At 29.9% G+C, this 24,380-nt stretch overlaps 1 protein-coding gene across 5 annotated transcripts in view; it reads right to left on the bottom strand.

Moving 5' to 3' along the window:
* Nucleotides 1-24,380, bottom strand: part of mtgo (miles to go) — a 570,373-nt gene that overhangs the window by 200,677 nt on the left and 345,316 nt on the right. The window contains exon 1 of one of the 5 annotated variants that reach the window (XM_075356875.1): nucleotides 5,603-5,859. The exons of 3 other annotated variants lie outside the window; for them this stretch is intronic. The gene's annotated coding sequence lies outside the window, so the exon portion shown is untranslated. Of the gene's footprint in view, nucleotides 1-5,036; nucleotides 5,189-5,602; nucleotides 5,860-24,380 lie in introns of those variants that run through there. One more of the 5 variants, XM_075356876.1, reaches the window with a different exon arrangement.

Below are 24,380 nucleotides of genomic sequence, written 5' to 3' on the forward strand. Positions count from 1 at the left end.
ACTAATTCACAATGTAATATGAAAAGAAAAAGGAATATTATATATAAAACCAACGTAACTAATTTCTACTAAGTGAATTCTTACTAGTATTAATACTGGCCAGTATGTAGGCTATACACTTTCATAATGTACAGTACAAACCGCTACCCCTTCTCCGAATACCACCCAGTACCTGTATTATCTGCAACAACTCTCACATTTGCATTCCGGTACAAGTCATCCATGAGATACGAGTTTTTTACGCCCAAACAAAGGACAGTCTTACACAGGTCAACGACCTTAAATCCTTTCTATATAAAATAATCCGAACTGCATTAATTATTTATCACTTTTTAAAGAATCACTTACAATTTATTTAAACGCAGCACCCGTAACAAAAGTCGTTTTAGAAGTCAGTTTTTGCTAACTTAATGTTTTACCGCGAAAGCAAACTTTCTACTGTAATCATTAATTAAGCTTATTTTTATTATTCCACATAAATACAAATCATCTAACTTTATTCTTTTATATCAATATATACAGCGTATTATTATAAATTTTTTATACAGAAAATTTATTTTATTGGAATACTGTAGATCTTTTTACTTAATTTTAAGTATTAAGATTTGACTAAATATTTGATTAAATTTTACCGCCTACTCTTTTAAATGAAGCAATTAAATACAAATTGAATTATTCTTCTTTATACCAGATGAAAATTATACAGCAATTATACTATTATACTATTCTACTAATGAAAAAGAATTTGAAAATATTTGAAGGACGCCTTGATATTCTTTTTTTTTGCCCGAATTGGAACACGAAGTAAATAATTTTCTAAATAAAATATATTGCGGATAGAGTCGCAGTGTTAATAAAAAAAACTTAATTGGGCGAAGGGAAAATACCAGTCGTCAAACACACTTTTTATTTCATTTAGAAACCTTTTTTTTGTGCAAGAATAAAATAATCTTCAAAAAAATGAGAATATTTATTTTAATTTTAACTAAAAAATTAGACAAGAACAAGAAGTTAGCTTGTTCTTGTTCGATTACCGAACAAAAACTAGAAATAAATGTTTAAAAAAATTGCATTTTAAAAACACACAGGATTAATAATAATTAATCTGAAACCCATTAAAAAACTGCACCAGCAACGAACGCCGGGAATACAGTGCTTTCACGGTAAAATGCAATGTCATCAGTTTATTTCTAAATTATGTAGACGATAATTAAAATGATGAATAAACAATAAAAGCGTTTTCTTATATGGTATTAGTCTAATTAGCATTTAAAATTATTTATCATCTAACTAAACCTTTAAAACTTGCAAAATTTTTAACATAGTTATAATTAACAGTATACATTTCTTTTAAACCTTACACACACACACACACACACACACCCAAACAAGCGCCCGCGCAGTAACACATATATTCTGAAATAAAAACGAATCAATCGTTATCACTCTGCCTACTAGTACAGGACTAGTAGGAAGAAGAAGAAAGCAGAAAGTAGTCAAAATCTTGAAGGATACATTTCACTAAAAGTACGAGAAAAACACAATCAAAGTAAAAGTAACATCACCGGAGACAGCAGACAGAATCTATAACACTTTAATACAGGAATTCCACAGGGAGGGAATAATCTCAATGGAATAAATGGGTTACTCAAACGAAAATTAGAAACTTCTATTTCTGGGCAAAACAGAATATATAATAAGCTACCGTATATCAGTTTTGCTTAACCATCAGACTTAAAACTGAACCTGATCGTGCATTAAGTTTACATCTAATGATCCAAATCGTGCAATAAAATTGAAATGCTATTAGACAGGATGATATTACGAAGGATTTAAAATCCTACGTAATATCTAATATGATTATAATGAATGTTTAGTAAATTTAAATAACAATCTTTTTATAATTCAGAAATATATGTATTAAAAAACCTTATATATCAATTTTACCGATCAAACATAAATTTCCAGAAATTCTAAATATACAACGGATTGCTGTACGTTATGTATGGCATAAAAAATATTAAATGTTGAAACAGTCTAACGAATAGGCAAAGATTATATGTATGGCCATCATTTATTTACATTAAAAATTGACTCTCTTTCCGGGGGTATTTAAGTCTACAGTTACTTACGCTGTAAAATATACAGTATTATTACAACCTTCTAAAATCAAAGTAAATAAGACGGACACATAATGTAAATGAAAAGAGAAACGAATAGAAACTTATTTTTATAAAATAATGTTTCAGACAACTTGAAGCTACTGCTTGAATTACTTAAATGTATATTCCATACACTAATGGGACGTGTTCTAACGGAAAAATAGGAGAATAATTCTAATCGAAAATTAGGCATAAAATTTCTTGATAAATATTATTTTACATTATGAATCATTCAACTCATCTTTTATCTTTGATGTATTCTAGAAGTAGCCGTAAAAATAAAATAGAAATTTTTTTTTTTAAATGTTATATTATAGTTAATCCATACATTAATGAACTGGTTCATACATTAATGAACTAAATGCTTTACGAAATACAGAAAACCAATTATTTGTTTATTTTTTTTACTGACTAGAGTACGGTAATCAGTATTTTTTTGTAGAAAAAGTAGGGTGTAAAATAATACCTTTATCTATCGATTACGAAACAAACAAGAAAATCCCTGCCACAGAAAAAAAATTCAACATCAAATGACAAGAAAATAAAGGTACATGTAACATTTTAAACAGATTTATCACACTAAATAAATTGTAGTAGATACAATTTTTTTTACGTTAAATGCACAAAGGTATAAGAAAAATAGATTCGGTAATACCAGGCTCAAGGAAGAGCAAAATCACGCGCACGCTCAAAAAATAAGTTGTTTTCAAAGGAATATTACATCTCAATAAATAAAATACTGTTTTATACAACAAAAAAATAGAAAATAATACAGATATATAAACTAACCTTTGTAAAATAATAATTAACCTAATGAAAAAAAGGAAGAGATTTCTGTAAAATAATCGAAGATTACTACAGAACAAAAACAATAGTTTGTTTCATAAGCAATATTAAGCTTACACGTCAGTTGCTGCACATTTAGTTTACCTTCACAAAGTTGAGAAAGACTGTCGTAGCAAACGAGAATTGCCTTTCACAAAGCGGTATTTTTTTATTATTTCTTTTTTTTTTTTTAATTAAGATAGAAGACATGCTATTATATACACAAAAGAAATCTAATTATTTACATAAAATATTTAACGATTCTATACAACGAAACGTATAAATCAATACTAACTGATGCTTACAAAGAGGACATGACCACTTAATGTTAATAAAAATTAATAAATAAATAAAAGCCGATCTTTACTGCTACCTGTCAACATGACAATAATTTATTTTAACTATTATACAACTTTTTTTTTTTTTGTAATAAATTTATCGTTGTTGTTACCTTTAAATAATTATAATTTTTAAGCCTTTTTGCCTAAATCAACCAAATAAAATTTAAAAATGACATCTCCGCTATCAGATTTGAAATAAGTTGTCCATTACAGTAACCAACACGACTGTATTTTAAACGGGATATCACTTGAGATATTATTGAGCTATACATATTTATCTCATCAATAAGAAGAACATAATTACGATCTACATATGACAGCGTAAAAAATTTTAATTTAAATAATAAACGGTAAAACAACAAACATAAGAGAAACTTTCCTTTTGTTACGTAATCAACATATAAAATGTTTTTAGCCATGCTCATTACGTAGAGAAAAAGGTTAAAAAAAAAAATGAACAAAAATGCTAGTAGAATGATGGCCTGATTGAAATTTATTACGTGGAACTAAAAATAAAAAAAACATTAAAAAATACATATGAATCGTACTTTTTTCTGAACGAAAATGGGGGTTTAATTAAATCACAGATAAATTAATATTTAATATTCGTGTAATAAGAGCCATTCAACCACACATACTATACATATAAAGAGTGTCAGTAAAACGATGTAAAAAAAAAAAACTTGAATAACAATACAGAATTTTACTGTCTCAGTTCATATTAAATTTCACAAACCACGCTAATTAAAAGTAAATGTTACGAGAAAAAAAGGATTTTACTTCGTCATGATGAAATGAGTTAGCTGTATTGTTTACTCAGGTGGTAAAAAAGGAACTACAAGCTAAGAAAACTTTAATAACGAATATACTAGATTACGTAAAAAAATGAATAACTATACACATCAGAAATATGTTATAAGCAAAATAACAATACATAAAAATATGAAACACTAGTTTTTTTTGTGTATAAGGACCGAAAAAAATCATGTCATAGCTATCGTCATTTTCATACATTACAGATTTAACTATAATCTATACGTATTCTAATAAATATTTGCTTCACTATCTCAAACGTCAAAAATAATAGATGTGAACTCTATAATTAAAAAATTAGTTTTAAACTGTTTAACAGTATTCTTAAGGTACTATTTTACTTAATCAAGAACATTTTACTTCCTTTTGAGAGCTATTTATTACTTATTTACTTAAAATTGTTCTAAATTTCAGCAATACAGTAATTCAACAAAATAGTAAAAAATTCAAACAATACAGTAATGTAGTAGGTGTTAATTATATATTAATTACAAACAAGTGCAGACATGATATACAGCGGCCATGACAAAAACGTTTAATATGAATATTTATATATTTTTAAAAATATAACAGCAACAAAATTAAAAAAAAAAACTAATAACATTTTTTTAAATCATAACTCATGATTAAACTAGGAAAATGAAAACTATTAAAAACTATTAATTTATACGAAAAAAAATTGTTAAGCCAGTCATACACTATGATGATGTTAGACAGTTCCAGGAACGGATACAAAAATAGATTTATTTTAAGAAGTTACATTGTTAACTAGTACCGCCACTGTAAATCCAATTTTAAATGTATTCAACCTTGAAATTTACCAATGAATTAACTTTAAATTAAAAATTTATGGACATTCAAATCCTTTATAAAAAATATATAATCATTAACTTACCGACTTAAATATATGAATACAATAAAACAAATAATGTAAAGTTTTGAAAAAAATACAAAATAAAAACTTAAACGAATGCTTTGATAACACCAAATAATGACACACGTAAGACGCTCCCATACAGTTATGCACGAACTAAGGCTGCAACGATGAACAGAATGTCTTACCCCACCCCAATAAAAATTCCAATGTTAACAACTGTCAATTCTGAACAATCGCGACTGCTACAACATAAAACCCTCTGTAGCGTTATCTGCAAAAAAAACTCATCTTCCGTTATTAAATCCGCGTAATTAAAGATAACCTCAGAACCTTTCAAAGCACTGGATAGCGAATTTCAACCAGGAAACTGAGAAAATTTTAAACACGTGTAATATAATAACTTTATTACTTTTTAACAACTTTTCGGAACTCACAATAAAACCGATAATTCTCAATAAATAAATAAAGAAGCATTTAAATTATTAATGTTAATTTTTTTAATCGATAATATTTTAGAATTAAATGCATAAAGTAAAATACAAGTGTTAAATAAATAAAATCGGTAAAATATAAAATATACTTACAACTCTTTAATAAAATCTGCAAATCCTACAAAAAAAATTTGCTAAATACAATGTTCACTCCACAATAATTATGTTAAAATAATATGAAATTTTTAAAAACTGTATAAAAGAGTACACAACACACAAGCACACACAAATCACTAAAACAATTCTCAATCAATAGATAATTATAAAATTACAAAAATACAAAATCGCTCAGCTAAAGACAAGAGTTATTTATCTGGGCGCGGTGCAGAACGAACTGTTGGCACATTCCTAATGGAATGAGGGCGACCGACGTGGAGGCTCGCCCGCCAGCATCCGAATAATGACGGAAAAATGCGAACTAAAACGAACTTTACGAGAAGGTCATCGCGCCAGAAGTCAATGAACCAGAGACCATGAAATGAATGACAGCAACCCCGCAATCCAGCGGCCTTTTAAACTTACTACAACAACGTTAGTATAATCATGCAATAGGGGTGAAACGGCTCCCCACACCCCAAAACCTAACCCACTAAAAAAACTATACAACAGTAGTCCTTGAAATAACTACATACAGTACATTTTTATTGCTTTCCATTCGATCTTTTTATACATAACGTTATCGACGCATACCTCAACCAAAACATTGTTTCACGAATATACTCTTACAATGTACGTTTAAATATATTTGTTTCATATTTTAAACATGTATAGAATATTATTACGTCATAAAAATATATCTCATACAGAAATTCATACATAGAAAACCATTAAGACAATCGTTTAGTATGAATAAGACAAAAGATATGTATGAACCCACCGGGTTGATGTGTGGTGAACGTGTCTTGCAAAATCAGCTGATTTCGAAGTCAGAGTTCCAACGTTACAATCCTAGTAAAGGCAGTTACTTTTACACGGATTTGAATACTACTAGAACGTGGATACCGGTGTTCTCTGGGGGTTGGGTTTCAATTAACACACATCAAAGAAATGGTCGACCGGAGACTGTACAAGACTACAATTCACTTACACTCATACATATCATCCTCTGAAGTAATACCTGACGGTGATTACCGGAGGCTAAACAGGGAAAAAAGAAAAATAAAGAGATATGGATGACAAAAGAAAGACATGTGACATGAATTTAGAGAATATGGAAGATATCTTGAATGATCAATATAAAAAATGAGTAAATCTTTAAAAAAATAGATTGTAGCAGTAAAATATCGAAAATAACCTAACAAAGAAAGCCTGAATCGACCACATCAGCATATAAATTATTTATTGACAAAATCTCAGAAGGAAAGATAGCGAGTAAAAGAAGAATCCGACTCCCGATAACAGAAAAAATTACATTCATTTTGAAACACAGGAACGAACATACACTCAAATTGTAAAAAAAAAAGCTAAAAATATTGATAGAAAACAGAAAATGTTCTTACAGTCAGTTCCAACCGATCTCCGGATTGTGGCGTTAAGCAGAATACGCAGAGTAAAAGAAAATAAACATTAAAAAATATTAAAATGGATAACAAATTAAAAATAAATAAAATTTAATTTATAAGTAATACATTTCATATAGTAATAATTAAAGAACACAATTAACCACATCTCAAATCCAAATATTTAAGAATTGTACACTATAAAAAAAATATGTTAATAAATCTCAATTAAATTGTTAACAAGTTTTTGACAGGAAGTTAAGACTTTTCGTTGCAGGATTCCATACCGATAAAAATTAGTTAATAACAATGTAAATTTAAAAAAAAATCGTGTGGTACAACGAAAAACCAATGGTGAGTTTCAAAGACAAAGTACAATTTTGAAAATGATAGATGAAGAAATAAATAGAAATGACAGTTGAAGAAAACAGTAAATGATCCATGAATTATTTATTAGAACTTATGGAAGAAACGAGAAAATTTACAAACCTTCATTTAAGGAAGCCTTCTTCTTCTTTACTCCAATACTGCTTAGTAGCTTATTTCACCTTCGCGCTTTTCTGCTCTCCCGTTACTACCTTCAGTACATTATGAGGCCGGTCTCTTTCTCTAACCTCTCTAATCTGCGTCAAATACTATAATTATGATTTTCCCTGTTTTTACACGGAGGTCCCTCCATTGTATACAACGTGAAAATTACTATACATCCACCCAAGTAAGTGACAAGTAAATTTGACTCATCCTTTTATTACTGATTTCCAGAATGTTTCTTTTAACGTTACGGATTCTAAAGGACGGTGACGTTTGTCATCGCTGCATACTACGGGATTTTTTATTCTTAAAAGCAACATATTTTTAATGTTCCTATTTTTCATGTCACGTTTTTCAATGATTAATTTTCTTTCATATTAATTTTAAGAATCTGTTTTAATTTCTTGAAACTACTGACGGTTCTTGTTGAACTATTTTATGTAAGAATCATCTTCTTGTTATTTAACATCGCTTGGGAAACTCTAGTTTTTATATGAACTCTTGAAACTGTATCCAACTAGTTCAGGTAGAATTCCCTTCTAGGATTGACAAACGTGTTCCTTTGGAAAACCTGAATCTGTTCCATCGTGGACTTTCGGTGATGAAAAAATGTATAATTTTTGTAGACAGTGCATAATAATCGTTGTTCAGTACTGCTTCCAATCTAAGCAAAAATTATTCGAGCTCCCGTGAGACTGATAGTCGCTGTCTGTGAAAAGCCTATAAGGTATGCAATGGGTTTCTCTCGTGTTGCGACTTTGTCGCGGAAGATGTTTATCATGTCATACGCCCCTTTTTAATACCACTGATAAACTTTCCTCGATTTTGGCCCTCGTTGGTTAAGATCGGGTCCCACTATGTCCGTGTCGAAGGTGTCACGAACCTGTTAATTTTGTACATCCTTTATGTACTTGTAATCTGGTGGAGGGTTTCACTGGGGAATTCATTCCACTCTCCGGCTTTCCCGATGTTAACCCAATAACCATAATAGTAGACGTAGTTATCGGGCTTCCTAATATTGCGTAAAATACAAATATTACTAGCAAGCTCGACCTCTGGCATAAAAATTCCATTCTATGTCTCTGTAATAATAAAAAAATACCAAGAAAATATCCTTTGTAGAATTTCTTATTTAAACAATTTGAGGAGGGATAATACCTCCCCTTCCACACGGAAAAATCGCCTAAGACATTAGCAACTCGAAAATTCTTCAGCCAATTTCCATAATTCAAAAATCGTATTTAAATTGCAAATTTTATTTAGATTACATTCATAAAAAAAATTACATTCCGTAATTAAAGCTAATACTATCTCACTTTGTATTCAACACAAATTTACATTACACACTGATAACAAAAAAAATGGTAGCTGATGCAATTTTATTATTAAGTTTCGAGAAACTTAACGTAGGCATATAGACCACGAGAATGTAAAGACATTAAGTACTTATTCATCCAACAATAAAAGTTAATCAATACACGCTACAATTTTGTTTTTTTTTGTTTTTCCTGTTTAGCCTCCGGAAGCAACCCATCGGGTTGGTCTAGTGGTTAACGCGTCTTCCCAAATCAGCTGATTTGGAAGTCGAGAGTTTCTGCGTTCAAGTCCTAGTAAAGCCAGCTATTTTTACACGGACTTGAATACTAGATCGTGGATACCGGTGTTCTTTGGTGGTTGGGTTTCAAATGGTCGAACTGAGAATGTACAAGACTACACTTCATTTACACTCATACATATCATCCTCATTCATCCTCTGAAGAATTATCTAAATGGTAGTTACCGGAGGCTAAACAGGAAAAAGAAAGGAAGGATATGTATTAGTGTAAATGAAGTGTAGTCTTGTGCAGTGTCAGTTCGACCAATCCTGAGATGTGTGGTTAATTGAAACCCAACAATCACAGAACACCGGTATCTACGATCTAACTGCTTTTTCTACCACTTGAACCTTACAACTCTCGACTTTGAAATCAGCTGATCTGCGAAGACACGTTCACCACTAGACCAAACCGGTGGGAATCTGCTACAATTTGAAAGTTTCTAACAATACTTCTACTGTTACAGTAAGCTTTAAAATAATACGTCTTTCTTATATATATTAATAACTAACTTCCTTCCGTTAATTTTATAGCGAACTGTAATTATAAAGTTTTTTTTTTAATTTAGGTCCTAAATATCTTCCTTGAATAAATTTCATTTGAACTTTACGATGATGAAAATTTGAAATCACCCAGAATTCTTATGCAGAATAATAAATTATTATTTTTTTTAAACAAATATCATTTTATCCTCGTCCAAGTAATGGTGTTTTTAATTGTTATTAGGATTTTATTTTACATAATTTATCAAAATGGACGTAGTAGTTTTTTTTACATTTTTAAAAAGAATCATTTTTGACTGAAATAGCTATTTCCGAAAAAATGGCCGATAAGCGGAAAATCGGAGAACCAAAACCGCCCCAATTGGGGAAGATAATACAAAAGGTCCATTATTAGGGATTTTATAGATCATATTATTAAATTTTTATTGAGCGTTTCACACGAGTGCTTAATAAAAATGTAAAAAATACAATTTTCTATAGGACTTCCGTAATTATAGCTAATACTATCTTACCAAGTACCCAACTCGAATTTACATCCAGTAACTGGTTGTTTTTTGTTTTTTTTTTTAACAGTTAAGTTAGGTTAAAAAAAATAATTGGAAAATTGTATTTTTATTACTTTTATTTCAATTTTATTTATAAGTAAAATTTCAGCAATGAAATTACTTAGGTTAATTAGAAAAGTGATCAGGAAATAAAGTAAGATCATCGTCGATTTTTACCGTCATTATGAAGATTTATTAAGCTTCAAATCAATCTTAAATAGCGCGTTAATCAAGGGTTAAAACACATTCTTTAATACTTGTCCTTGCTAATATGAGGGTACCACTGTTCTCAGAATTAAACATCTTTTTTTATACTTAAATGTATCATCCTGTTTTTATTTTCTATTTATTTATTATATTTTTATTACGTTTAACATCTTTTATTTGAATTTATTTAATAACAGAATTTCAAATTTTATTTCGTCTATTTTATAAATCTTGAAGTAAGATAAGCAGTTTATTTAAAAATAAAATTTTTCAGTCTTAACACTCATTTTGTAGAAATTTTAATAACAAAACACCGTCTGGTGTCATATATACACAATTCATACGAATAATATTTCACTGCCAAAATTACTAATAAATAATGCATCAGGGTCGTCGGCTGTCTGAGTTTCACTACTGCTGAGTGTCTTTACTACGCACATACTAACCGAAACGACGTACCAGAAAAACGATACGATAAGAGAGCAACAGTAAAACGAAGTAAAAGAAAAGACGAGAAAGAAGAAACTTATTCTTTCAATTTAGAACGAACAGAAGAACAAAACTGTTTAAGTTATTGTTGAAAATATTTTGACACGACAGTATGTTAAATCAAACCAGACTTATGTAAATTCACAGTAAATATTTTATCTGTCGGATGGTGAAAAAATAATATTTTACAGCAACAGGAAGGGAGATAAACAGAGTTGTAGTTCCGTAAAGAATCAACCATGTAACTATTTATGCACCGTGTAATAAATGGATACTTGTCTATATATATTTTGAAATTAATTCACCATCTAAAAACAACGAGTTAATACATTTTTTCTAATCTATTTAATTGATGTATATTCTTTACTTATATCAATATTACTTCATAAAGAATTAATTTTTATTTTATTATCGACTGCTTATATTTAATTTTTTTTTTTTTGCGTAATGTTAAAAAATTATAAAATTTATTTTATACAGTTTATAAATATATATAAAACATGTAGGTCTAAAAAAATTTCAAGACAAATATAAATATACACGGGTCTACATAAATAATACAGTAAACAAACTTTTTAAGAGATTAAATAATACTGACAAGTACAAAAACAATATAATTATTTTAAAAAAAACCCTGATGGCAACGCAACAGTTAACACAAAACAGTTATCAATTATGCCGTAATATAACTTTGTTATTCTTATTTTTTTGCCTAAATTCGCATCAAATGTTTACATGGAACCTGTGTTTGTGTCTAGTTTCGAATGTTCCGTGTGGATTTTTGGACAGCTTCACATAAATTCTAGCCCTACCACAATATTTTTGAATATAAGGAAGCGCATTAAAATACAAAAAACCTTTGATGAAAGTACCTGACTGTTCTACACAATTTGTTTTCATGATATGGTAATCATTACGTGTCCTAGAATTGTGTCCACGAATATCCGCATTTAACCGAATATTGCTTGCATGTTCACCTCGCCCAACAAAAACAATACAGCAGTAATTTAAATACATGAAGTGTTAACAAAGTTAGCGTGAATGCATTCCGTAAACTATAAAAATATTTTAAAATTGCTATATAATATTATAGAGATTTATTTTATCTTCATTAGAACTTCGTCTAAATTTGTCGTTCGAACTTAACTGGTGATTGAACTCTATAAGCGTGTAATTTTTACATTATTATGATAGAGTTTAATAAAAGTCAGTTTTTCTATCCCCTCGGCGCACCATAGATACATAATCAATACGGCCTATCGTTAAACCAATTTAATAACTTATGAGCAGTCTGAAAAACATATTTAAAGTAGCAGATGTCCGAACAGAGATCTGAGGGAACCAATCTCTAAATATAATGAAAATTGGACAAAATAATTTAGCTTGTTACAGAGTTTAAACTGTAATTCAATTCACTATACGCGGCCTTCTAGTGATTTTATTAGTTAAACTTTAAAAGTTTACCCTCAAGAAATAATTTAGGTACCACGTCAATAACGATTTTTATATATCTAAAGCCAGTCTGCCAACAATTTATTTTCCAAATCAAGCTTCCGGGTACTAATTTAAACTTAAAATGCTTTTAACGTACATATTTTAATTAATTTTAAACTTGATTAAATTTTTTGTTTTGATAATTAAGTTATATAAATAATTATTAAGAAAATAAAAAAATTAATAGAATTAAAAAATTGCATTTTATGAAAATTTTTGTTCTACTTCAAAAATTCAGTAAATACTGATTACCGAAGAACACCATTCTTAATAAACTAACTTTAAAAATCTGATGTGGACACCACATGACATCCTTGTACGCCTATTAAATTACATATGCACATTTTTTGCTGCACTTCATTTAAACGATCCTCCAATTCTTTAATAAAGTGGACAGTTACACAATTGCTAAAATATTAGTTTTTATCAACATAAAATATTTATACAGTTATTAACTCAACAATCTTTACCTGAAATATTAAGAAATAATAGAAGTAATTAAAGTAATTACCTGAAGTAATTAAAGTTCCTTTATTACTCTTTAAATAACACTAAGTCTTATACCTACCAAATACTACGTTTTTTAAAATTATTATTATGTAACTAGCAACAAAATGAAAACAAACACGAATAATCAGATGTTTTACCAAATCTGATGTGGACACTACAAGACTTACTTGTAAGCCTATTAAATTGCATATACACTTTTTTGTTAAATGAAAATTACATAAAATTTTATTTCATTAATATCTTCTAATATTTTTTCATATTTTTTTTATTGTTGTTATTACTGAATTATTATTGTAATATGTTTTTTTTACAATCACAGGTTAATTACTAATAAATCAATATTTAAAAAAAAAAAAAAAACGATAAAAAAAGGAGATGAAGACCGATTCAAACAGATGTGCTTTTCCCTTATAAGATCCAAATATCTCATTAATTAAAATTTCATTTGGCTATAACTCTGGAACCATTGAAAATATCACTTATGAAATATCGTTGAAAAGCTCTCAATGATGGCTTATTATTGCAATTAAGAAATTGTACAAAATCCAAATTTTTTGGATTTTGGTCTTTTTTGAACACTTTTGTTTCAGTCGATTGAATTTAAAAGGGGAGGTGCATCAACAACAACAACAATCCTAAACAATCCTAAATCCAAAATTTCAACATCCTCCGGCTAATCGGTTTTGAGTTATGTGAGATACATACGTACGTATAGACGTCACGCCAAAACTAGTCAAAATGGATTCAGGGATGGTCAAAATGGATATTTCCGTTGAAATCTGAAAATGCAAACTTTTCGCTATCCAATACTTCCTTTACTTCGAACAAGGAAGTAAAACACAAAAATACAAAACTTAATCATTCAAATATGTGTCATATCAAAAGAAAATATTTAACAAACAATCCAATTTTTTAAACAAATATGTTAATTAAACAAACAATCCAATAAAATAAGAGTACACAGGAAACTCTTTCCAAAATATTATGGTATAATTTTAATATAGGGTTCCCATTAATACAATTAACATTACGCCGGCCTCCGTGGCGCGAGAGGTAGCGTCTCGATCTTTCATCCGGAGATCCCGGGTTCGAATTCCGGTCAGGCATAGCATTTTCACACACGCTACAAATCATTCATCTCATCCTCTGAAGCAATACCTTACGGTGGTCCCGGAGGTTAAACAAAAAAAATAAATAAATAACATTACAACTAAATTATTTTACGTTAGTTCTTGTTACTAAAATATACTGTTCAGAAAACAAAGAAAACAATACTCTATTATACAAAATTATTTCGGAAAATATATACAAAACTTTAATATCGCTATGTCAGGTTAAACACGTTACATCAGTACTCGATTTTACCTGCTGATATTAATGTTTCCCGGTAAAATGTTTTTAATTCGATTTTTATTTATTAGAATAGAATTTCAAAATTCACTATAATTTTGTCATTTTAAAACGACATGATAATATACGTCATTCTAAAAGTAACTTATTAGTTAGTTTTCATTAATAACTGATAAAATTAAAAATAAATGGAAGGAACAGCGTTTCTGCTGTTTGAAAACGCACTTTTTCAGATTTTTACGACAGATAAGTCTGAAGAGCTTTCCCAATTTTCTGCAGATGAACACATTCGTCCTCAGAAGAATATGAAAATCCTGTTTTAAATTGTTATTGATACAAAAAAAAAATTGCAGATAGTATCATTCATACATATCATCCTCATTGTCTAAAGGAATACCTTATGGTGGTTCCAGAGGCTAAACAGAAAAAAAAGAAAAGATAATTAAGTTATCGAAGTTGCAGACCGATATTAAAATGAATGAACCTACCTCTTTCAAAAAAATTCTAAATGAAAAAAAATATTTTAGATTGAAAAACAATACTTCAGATAAGAAAACAGTATTGAGGACGGGTTAAACAAATGTCTTATGGCCAATTTCTTAAATATAAATTTGAAACAACAAAAGTATTTCCGAAATATCTTTTTCCAGTACTTACACAGATTTTAAAGCACTAGAATTATTAAATTAATTCCAACTAAGGATTTTTAGCGAACAAATGCATATGACTGACACGCACTCGACTGAGAAATCATTTGAAACGAAGGATTAAATTTTACGTCAGCCAACTCGATCAGTAATCCGTTATGCCTGTTATAATTTTTACCACAACACACATCATTTAACAACTACTTTGTGGTTAAAGAATGAATTTTCAATAATAATTTTAATTTATTTCTCCTGAGAATAATTAATTCAGAACTAACGGGACCAATTTATTTTATAACAGCTTAAAATACAAAGATTATGATTTAACAGGTAGTATCCGAGTTCAAGTCCTGAGCTTCCTACTTTCCTTACATACTTTAGTTGTTACAGCACACTTCTACTTTCATCATTTGGATAATAAGGGCACCTTTTCAGCAATATTCACGATGAGACTGAAAAACTAAGCAAGGCTACATGTGGTAAAAAGAAAAAATAGCAATCTTTTAACTTAAACTAAATAAAACGAGATTAAATAATTTCGACTAAGAGAATACACACGCAATATTTCAAACAAATCCATCGTACTGCAAAATTTTACCAATCTGTAAATTTTGTAACCATGTTTTTTTTTTTTACCGATTTTCGAAGAAAAGTACGATATTACTTTCGGTCGTCCGATGGGATTGGGGGTGAAAATGAATTTTATTTACGTTTTGAGGTATTAGAAGTACGAAAATACTATTCATGTATAAAATATTGGGGCTCGAAAATGTCCAAAATACCATTCATGAATAAAGTTTTGTAGCTTGAAAATCTCCAAAACCGTTAGATCAATTTCATTGAAATTTAAATTTGTTGTACTAGTGTATCTGAAGTTGTGCATGTAAAAATTTGATGAAGATTGGACGAGTCCTTCAGTTACACTAAATTTAATATCGACAACAGAGAACATAACCTCAATTTGAGGTTACACTTTAATCGAGCGTAAGGTGGGTATTGCACTCTGAAACAAAAAAAATTCCGCAAGAGTTTTTTTTTTTGAAATGAAATATTTCTAAATGATTTCTGTGACTTTCTAAATTGAATTAAGAATCATTCTGAAATAACAAAATCATATTAATATAGTTTAGTTTCAAGATTATTACATATTTTCCCAGTACAAATAAATATGATCGGTTAAAACTACAAACCTACAATAATTTACAGAAAATATTTTTACATCTGTTTTTATTTCGCTAGATTATAATCAATCCTTTCATAATAAGAGATGTATTGGGCTAACGCACTGAATTTTTAGCGAATGTGTTCTTATACAATTTTAGCTTCATTATTAGGTTTTTCCACTTACTAGCATTAAAAAAAAATGTGAGCCAATTTTAATAAAATTTATGGGATACCTTTATCTGAATAACTTAAAAACCAAGCTGAATTTTAATTAAAATTATATGTATCAAAGTATTTTTAAAGATCGCAAAATCAATATTTGCAAAAAAATCTGTTTAGACTTTCTAAAGCCTAACTTTCCATCTATCTATTACTGTGGTGGGCTCAAACACAACGTTCGACTAATTGACATTTATTAAATTAAAATTGTTAATTTGAAATAGTAACGTTCAAAAAAATATTATACGTAAAATTATAAACAATAAAACTTATACCTATCGATAAAATTTACTTCAAAGTTACTCAAGGACACTACACCTCCGATTTATTATTTCCCTTATCTTTTAGAAGATATACGTAACAAACGTTCTTATAAATTGAACTGAGGTTGTCCTTGGTCCTAGCTCCTTTTTTTCAGAGGTGAACAAAGCCCGGTACACAGCTAGTAACGAACGATACGATAAAAAAAAACTTTATATTACGCAACCATCAAATTCAAAACTGTATATTATTTTCTAATTTGTTACGACTTCTAGGCAGCAGCCTTCAACAGACTGTAAACACCTCATAATTGCTACGTAGAAAATAGAGAAAGTAGATTACAATAATTGTAATAATAATAATAATAAAAATAATCAATAAAAGTTCAATGTTTATATACGTTCCTTTACACTAAAAGGATTTTTATAAACATCAGTCATTCATCAAAGTAATTACCAGAAAGACGTTTATTAATACATAATAATTAATTTTAAAAAGAATCATTAAACTTTAATAGGACAACAAATACAATGATGAAAGAGTCTAAAAGCACATCAAGATAGTGAGTATGCAATAATTATTTATTAAAATTATGTAATAAAAATTATATAATACTCTGTTAAAAAAAAAACCTAAGAATATAATGAATAAACAAAATAAAAATAAATAATTAGCCTATTTTAAACCGATAACGCATTAGAATCAAGTAGCCAATCGTAAAGCTGATTTACAGTTAATTAATGAGGCCTATGATATAGAATTAAGTCATAAAACAATTCTGCAATTATATTCCGCAAAAAAAAACTTTTTTATCTTTCAATTACATTAAATAACATCGTATTTCAACAAACAGTTTATATTTATCCATTAAATCAATATAAACAATGTTTCTTGCCATTCATGATTTTTGTTTTCATCCAGAATTAAAAACTCTCAGGCGTTTTACTCTCTGTAAGTAGCTATTCTTTATGTATGTAGGTAGAAGGATATATTCTAAATGAAGGGCTCATAATTGTCGAGAGTTCCAGGATGTTAGGATGGTATACAACAGAGAGTAAATGTAATATTTTTTTTATATTTAAAATAAATACTAAACTACACAGCAAGTCTAAGATTTCTTTAAACTTCTGTCCTAGGCCGGCTTTCGTAAAATCAGAGGATTTGTCAAACTTGCTAGACATCTTTGTCATATCTGAAAGGGGAAATTATAAGACTTACAGGTACCTCCACTTGATAATCCAGGCTACCGCATTAGAAAAATTATTTAAAAATCAGTTTTTGAAACCGATAACCTTTATATTTTCTAAACAAATTAACTGATTTCAACTACCGTTATAAACTTTAATTCTATATAACAAAAGTGAATAACACTTACTAAGTATGATAGTTATCATACTTAGTTATTATGATAGTTATCAAAATCAATCCGAAGGAGAGGAATAGGCTCTTTTTATTTTTTATTTATTTTTTTATGTAATTGTTTTCTATAATCGTTTATACAGTTAGGTTTATGATTTTATAACAAACTCTTATGTTTCCAGGCAAGAAGACAAACCCCCTACAGACTGATGATCCCGTAATGCCTGGAACATCTGAGGGAATAACAGCCTGCGATAATTGAGGCTGTGTAGAAGAATAAAACGACTGATTATTGAATCTTAGTGGAAGCACCATTTATGAACAGATGCAACCAATAAGTGACAAATAATTCACTTTACGACCAGAAAATCGTTAATCGGAATGGTGGAAGACGATTGTTACCGCTAGGGTGATGTAGAAGTTTCAACAGAAGAGTCCGCTGTCCTCTAAGGACGGAGCCGGTGGTAACGTTGAAACTCTGTACCAGAAAAAGTAACTCATCTTGCATCAAAATAGTGGACCAAAGATAAGGCTGGGGAAACCGAATAAACATAAACGGAATGACATAATTACTGGAATATGGAACGGACGAGAAACGCTTAAACCGGCCAACAGGGCAAGGGACGAAAAATGTAGGTGTTGCTTGAGGATGATGGGAGTCGAGGTTTGGAATGAGAAAACTAGAAGAACACGAAAGACTCGTAGATTAAGGACTTGAATACTAGATCGTGGATACCGGTGTTCGTTGGTGGTTGGGTTCCAATTAACCACACATCTCAGGTATGGTCGAACTGAGAATGTACAAGACTACACTTCATTCACACTCATACATATCATACTCATTCATCCTCTGAAGTATTATCTAAACGGTAGTTACCAGAGGCTAAACAGGAAAAAGAAAGATTAAGGACCCAAAGCTCATCAGGGAGTTTTAATTCCTAAGTAAATTTATTCCATTTCGAGTTAGATAAGGGTAAGTACGGTAGAATGCTGATGTTTTATAATGAAAGTAAACTACTGTGATAACACAAAAGCAATGGCAAAGTTTAAAAATTTCTATAATCTTATTTATTTTCACAAAAGAAGAAGTTAAAAATTTTGATTATTTTATGATAAAACACCGCTATTTACTGTACCTTCAACTATTCTGAATAAAAATATAAACGAATAAAGACTGAATAATTTGTATTACATTTTTTTTAAGCGGGTGTGTTGAGAACGGGATGGATGACAAACCCATACAATTCTTCTCACTAGATCTACATACAAATCAATTTAACTTGGCAAACTTCTATTACGATACACCTTCTGTAGAGAAAAACTACGTCGAAGTCTGTTTCGATGAGCGGGTCGAACAATTCATCTTAATGGGCATTTTCTTTGAAAGTAAAAAATTTTAAACTGTCCTGGATGTCGCAAATAATGTTGTTAGCGAATGATAGCTGTAAATATTTCAAGTAAAGTTATAAGCGTAATTAATGAATGAACATCGACAAGTCTAATTATCGTGTAATATTAATGGATAAAGTAATTTCTTAGTGTGAATTAATCATCAATGCGGTCGAAAATAACTATTAAGTTTGAACAGTACTGCAACAGTGTGTATTAATAAGTGAAATTATTTGTTTAATAGAGCATGAAAACTTAAGTGACTGTTAAGTGACTGTAATAAGTTTATCAGCGTAACAATAACTTAATTGTAGAGTAGGTGTGTAAGCATAATTTCTGGAATTGTCAGAATCACAAGCAACTGTACTTGAAATGTAATTACATATATTAAACTACTGTAAATTGATTACGGGTTTATAATTGATTATGTTTATAAAATAGTACAGAAGAAATGACAAAATATGGAAAAAAATATGCAGCAAAACAGTAATATCGAAGAATACAACGAAACCGCGCATACTGCAAACTAGAAGATAACTAAGAACCGATAAATACAAATAAAAGAACAGTTAATATGAATGTCCAATCAAAATGGATGTCACTTGTGAAGTACGGATTACGATAAAGGATGATAAAAATGCTCCGGATAATGAGGACTCCTGAAAAACGTTCTAAGAAGAATTCATGCCCCTATTTGAAAGGTAAGTGATAGCTTGGAGCGAATATCTAGAAATGACAAAACAGACGACTAAATCAAAGGTTTAAATCACCTCTAATTATGAAAGAAACACGTAAACTACGGGTACAACGAAAAAAGTCAATAAATTTTATAAGCAAGGGATGTGCTTAAAGGTTAGGCGTAGGACCACCATTGGCGCAAAGGATTTAGTGTACGGGTGAAAATAAACATTTTCAGTTTCTCGCCCAAATAAGATCAGTATTTTAGTATATCTCACATACAGAATATTACAGAAATCCTTTAGGTACTTGCAATTATATATCTTAACATCTAGAATTTTCTGGACTATCAGGAAATTTACCCAGGAAAGAATAACTATCGATCTGAGAAAAAACAGGTAGTACTGTAATTTAAACTTCAATTCTAATCTTATTTTTTTTATTTATAACATTATGCAACAGGATAATACTAAGAGGGGAATACTGTCTTTTTCTGTTTAACCTCCGGAACCACCGTTAAGGTATTATTTCAGATGATGATATGAGTGAATGTAAATGAAGTATAGTCTTGTGCAGTTTCAGGTCGACCATTCCTTAGATGTGTGGTTAATTGATCCAACCACCAAATAACACGATCTAGAATTCAAATCCGTAAAAAAGTAACTTCCTTTACTACGATTTGAACCTTAGAACTCTCGACTTCAAAATCAGCTGATTTGTGATAACGAGTTCACCACTAGACCAACCCGGTGCGTTGATTAGGAATACTAGTGAATAAATATGAGGTGCGATAAATAAATTTCCCCAACATTTTTTATTTAATAAAATCTTATTTTTTTAATCTCACTTAAGACATAATTTTATTAATTTTACAACAATCTAGCTTTATGTCACGATTGTAAAAAGACAATTAAAAGCAATAAGTAAATCAGATTAAATTCTCGTTTGTTAATTATAATATACTCCTTCTTTTACCAAGAAAAATCTATTAAATTATATCTTTTTCACTCTTTATTTTGGTGGTATTTTTTACTCTCTCAATTTAAACGATAAATTGGATGGACTACATTTATTAAATAATATTATGTAATGCTATTTACAGTTTCATGAAATTCAGGAGTTTTGGAATGAAAATTTCCAATCTTTTGGGTAAACATAAACTAAGGCTAATTATCTCAGTTTTTTGGTCGTTAGGTACTGCTGTTACAAAGGTTATAGCAAGCATTGGCATAAAGACCGAGTCCCGGCTCCTGAAGTGGAGACTCAGGGACGGCATAACCGGGCCTGGTGGTTCCTACTCTGGGGGGGGTTTGAGGCGGGCCCAAAGTGAGATCCGACCGGCGGGCCGAGACGTGGAGGCCCGTTAGAGTAAAGGACACTCCCCTGGGCTGTATAATACTTAACTGCAGGATCCGGCCCGGTGGAGAAGGGAAGGGGAAAAATGAAAACATCCAATACCAGGATTATTAGGGAAAATGAGGAGTGAAACGGATTCCCGTTTCCTATCGTGACGGAGCCTATTTTCAAGCCTGACGGCTTATTTTCAATAATAAAAACATCCAATACCAGGATTATTAGGGAAAATGAGGAGTGAAATGGATTCCCGTTTCCTATCGTGACGGAGCCTATTTTCAAGCCTAACGGCTTATTTTCAATAATAAAAACATCCAATACCAGGATTATTAGGGAAAATGAGGAGTGAAATGGATTCCCATTTCCTATCGAGACGGAGCCTATTTTCAAGCCTGACGGCTTATTTTCAATAATAAAAACATCCAATACCAGGATTATTAGGGAAAATGAGGAGTGAAACGGATTCCCGTTTCCTATCGTGACGGAGCCTAAAAACTGTAAAACATCAGCATGTCAAGTTCAAATAAATGAAGTTGATATTCATCTCTATGACAACTTCACTTTAAGTTAAAACTATGTTCTAGTTCTCTAAGTGAAAACTTCACTCCATTAACTAAAGGGACTGGCTAGAAGACAAATTTATTTCTGTTGCCTCCCATATCTCGAATACTTTACGTTTGTCAGACAGAATTTATACAGTAACAAATTTAATTACAACTTTCTGTTGTAAAACAATGCGTTATCCGTATTATCAGGAAAGTCTTAGATCTATGATGCATATTTCTCATAAGCCTGGTCTATCTTTACAGAACAGCAAAACTATTTCAGCACTTTTTGTATGGCAAGCGATTAAATTACGAATTTATTTTTTACACTTTGTTACAATTCCACACTGAAGAATATATTGAAGTTATACAAACAATATACCATTTCTAATTCATTTTCCGGTAAATACTAAAATATTTTCGTGATACAGAAGAATTTTGTCATATTTTACGTAAGTTATTTTATTCTGCTACGGGATCAGACTTTCAATTATTTACGAGAATAAACAAAATAATTACGGTCTAATATTACGAGTAACGATTTTTCAACTGAGTGTACAGGCTTAATATATCTATCCTTGAGTAATTCCTTTAAACTGCATATGAGTGGTCCTAAATTACATTAAAATTTCACAGCAGCAGTCGCCTACAATCATAAAATTACACCGGCCCAAATAGAATTAATTTACTCGTTAAAAGTAGCAAAATAAATGACTAAAAGGACGTAAAAATAATTTTGAATAAGTAATTAAAATTAGTGCATTTAATGAGGTAAAAGCTTTACATGCAGATATGAACTTGAAAGGCCTTTTAAAAATCACATATAAAACGGGGATTTTCGCGGGGTTTAGAGGCCAAACTTTACTCGATAAGTACCTCAACCACAAATTGAGTTTTTTACAGCCTTCCGGTAGGTAAAAGAGCTCTCGGATAGATCTACGGCAGAGCTGCACACAGTACTTAGTGTTGTGTTACAACAGTTTACTGTACAGCTGTTAAAATAAACAAGAACGTAGTAAATCTAAAATTCCCTTTTCTTTAATACGGATTCTTCTTAGCTAAACCTAAATGACATCACTGCGGAAGATGGATCAAGGATAAGGGATAATGAATAAGAACAATGAATCCAAAAGCGATACACGAAACGAAAGTAGATACAACGAAAGTGATGTGAAAGAAGATACACGAAACCACCCAAATAAATCTTTAAAGTCTCTCTAGATAGCAGTTACCTATAACACCAAAAATCCCTAAGGAGATTATGGTACCTTTATCCAAAGATAGGAGCAGATTAGTGATATATATTAGTGATTAGTGCAGATAAGTTCATATTCTCTTAGGAAATCCTTCACCGTTCTTAGAATTGAAAGGGGTGAAGAGATTCCATTTAATCGAACATTTTAATTAATAAGTGAACGCCTTAGAAACTAGAAAAAAATACGACCGTGAACTTCATTCCGTGACCTTTAAATACGTAATTATTAAATTTATCAGTAAATATTAACGGAAATTCATGAAATAAAATTTGACGGATTTGGAAAGTAGAATATTACAAAACTGTTTCAAAGAAGGAACCGTGTACTATATGTAACTATAAAGCAAAACAAGTTCATTATGTTCTTTAAAGAATAACGGGCATATTCACAGTTGTTATTAGTGTTACAATTTATATTACCAAGAAACAAATTAACGGCCAATGGTAATATAATAATTATTATCCTTTTTCATATTCCGCCATAGGATACAAGTTGAGATCATCTACTGAAGGATAAACAATCAACTGTTTATAATTTATCCACAATTCTAGACCAAATTTAACAACTTCTAGTGAACTCTCTAATTAAACTGACATTTTTAGGCTCTTTATAAAAAAAAGCTACAACTAACCTAATTATTTATGAGATTTCTGGTTTAAAAAATTAACATGAAACAGTGCAATTAATCAATGTTATGTGAAAACAGCTGAAAGAATTTAACTCAAATTAACCGACAAGAAAAGGAACTGAACTCAGAACCTGTTATGTTTTGGTCAAACGGGTCATTATAAAGTGATGTAACTCTTTCCGAAATAGCTGCGAAGAATACATTAATTTACAACAACGATGATAAAAGATTTTTGGATAATTTTTATCTGAAAAAATCAAAACTTGTTCTAATTGTTTTAGCATCGATATCGTCGTAACATTACGTCACGAGAACGCAAATTTTCACGTAAGATAGAGGTTTCAATTTCAGTATGGTAATGGTAAACATTCCAATTCCAATCCCGCTTTCAAAATCATATTTGTTTTGGCCAATCTTTGAAAAGTATAGCTGATTAAGCAAAGTAATTAAACGTTTTCAAAATATTTCATTAGCTGTAAAATAACTGCTATTTTATTTTTAAAAAACGAAAATGAGAGTTTTGGATTTGTTAACTTCATAAGGCGAGTGCTACTCATAGGTATAGAAAAGAAATATTATTACAATAATTTTTTAAAAGTGATTCTTTCCTTTTAGGATTGATGTAATGTCACTAATAAGAAATATTTAT

Source organism: Lycorma delicatula, chromosome 2, assembly GCF_047948215.1.
Source record: "Lycorma delicatula isolate Av1 chromosome 2, ASM4794821v1, whole genome shotgun sequence".
NCBI classification, from domain to species: Eukaryota; Metazoa; Arthropoda; class Insecta; order Hemiptera; family Fulgoridae; genus Lycorma; species Lycorma delicatula.